General features: G+C 27.6%; 1 protein-coding gene across 1 annotated transcript in view; it reads right to left on the minus strand.

The window, feature by feature from the left end:
* The window catches only part of LOC117177501 (uncharacterized protein C1orf112-like), a 102185-nt gene that overhangs the window by 95535 nt on the left and 4874 nt on the right, over positions 1 to 1776 (minus strand). The gene's annotated exons all lie outside the window — the stretch shown is intronic.

A 1776-nucleotide genomic window follows, 5' to 3' on the forward strand; every position in this document is an offset into this window, starting at 1 on the left:
TTGACCTTCACGTCGTTCGCTGCAGCGCGTACGTAGCCGGCTAGGCACGTTTTTGGGCAGCGTCAAGATTACCGCTTGGATTTTAAAACATTCATAATTTTTAAACTATTAATGCAATTGATCTAAAACTTTCCAGAAAACTTCTTTGAACCTTAATAAACAACTTTCTCACTGAAAGCTTTCCGTAGCTTAAAATTCGTTCGCTAAACTTAGCGCTTAAAGGTTAAAATTCATGATTTTTGCATTGACTCAAAAAAAAATTAATAACTTTTTTTGTTTATTACAATATTCTCGTTTTTCTTTCTTAGATACTTTCAGAAGACTTAAATACGTACTTTGTATTGGGGAAATCGGGAAATGATGAAAATTGGCTAAATTAGCGTGAGTTGTAGTGAAAAAAGATTGGAATTTTTCGTTTTCAAAAAATCCACTTTTTACCAATTAGCTCAAAAACTACAAAACCTATAAATTTTTGCAAAAGGAATAAAAGATGCGCCTTGAAATTATCTACAAGTATCAGTCTTTCAAAATGAAATTCGAAAGATTTTTAAAATTGACACTCAGGACAATACTTCTCAGGCTGAATCCGGCCGTGTCCCCTTTTGGTCGCCAACGGTTCAATTTTATTATTTCTTGAGGGTTTTTAAATACAAATTGTTTCTAAGACGTCAATGATTAATTTATGTTAATAATTAGAATTTTTAATAATTTTTCTAAACAATTTGTTATTGCTTATAGCAAATTTCTTTTAGAATAGAGCAAGAAATTCGCGGGTTTTCCCGAATTTTTGTATCTGTTTTCAGTTTTTCCTAGAGGGAGGCAAAAATCAATTAAATTTAACATCAATAATTATTTAAACCATTTATTATTATTTATAATAATATTCTCTTAGAATAATGGTAGAATGTTGTGGTTTTTATGAAAATATTAACTATGCTTTGGCTTTTTAGCTACAAACTTTCTATATAGCATTGCTCTAAGAGAAGATACTTGTAAAAATTAGTTTCGTTAAATTGCATTAATTATTATCTCACTGAGTAAAAAGTGGACCAAAAGTTGTAAATGTGAGTAAGAACCGCAACTATCTAGCACTTTTATAAAAGAAGATAGTTATAAAGAATAATACTTGGTTCAAACAATTAATTTTGTTAAATTGTATTGTTCACAAATAGTGAAAAATTCCAGAAAAAAACCGTAACTATCTAGCATTACCATAGGTAAAGATAGTTATAAAAAATAATACATTTGTTGAAAAATGATTTGTGTTAACTTTAATTGATATTTTATTACTTCGCTGAGTAAAAAGTAGACAAATAGTCATAAATTTCAGTAAAAACCAAACAATAATAATTTGTTCAAACTTTCCACGACAAAACAACGAAGTTTATTAAAATGTAATAATTATTATATATAATTATTAGATGATTATTATTAGTTGTTTAAGCAGTTGAATTTAACATCTTTTTATCGATAGAAAGTAATAATTTATGTGTAAGCAAAATTTTTTTTTATTAAAAAAAAGCACAAAAAGTCATACTTTGCCCCAAAAACTCGCTATATCCAATGTTTCACTTATGAGCATTTTTTGGACCTTGTAAATCAGACCTATGGGGTGATATTTATAAAGTAATTATCAATTCGTATTTTATTGCTACTTGTGAAAATAAATGTTCACTTTTTTGTCTCAATTAACATGTTATTAACGATTGTCAATAACATTTACAAAAACTTTTTTTAACGCATTTTTTAATGGATTCGAATAGGTTTGTGGCGGTA

Source organism: Belonocnema kinseyi, chromosome 7 (genome assembly GCF_010883055.1).
Source record: "Belonocnema kinseyi isolate 2016_QV_RU_SX_M_011 chromosome 7, B_treatae_v1, whole genome shotgun sequence".
Classification (NCBI taxonomy): Eukaryota; Metazoa; Arthropoda; class Insecta; order Hymenoptera; family Cynipidae; genus Belonocnema; species Belonocnema kinseyi.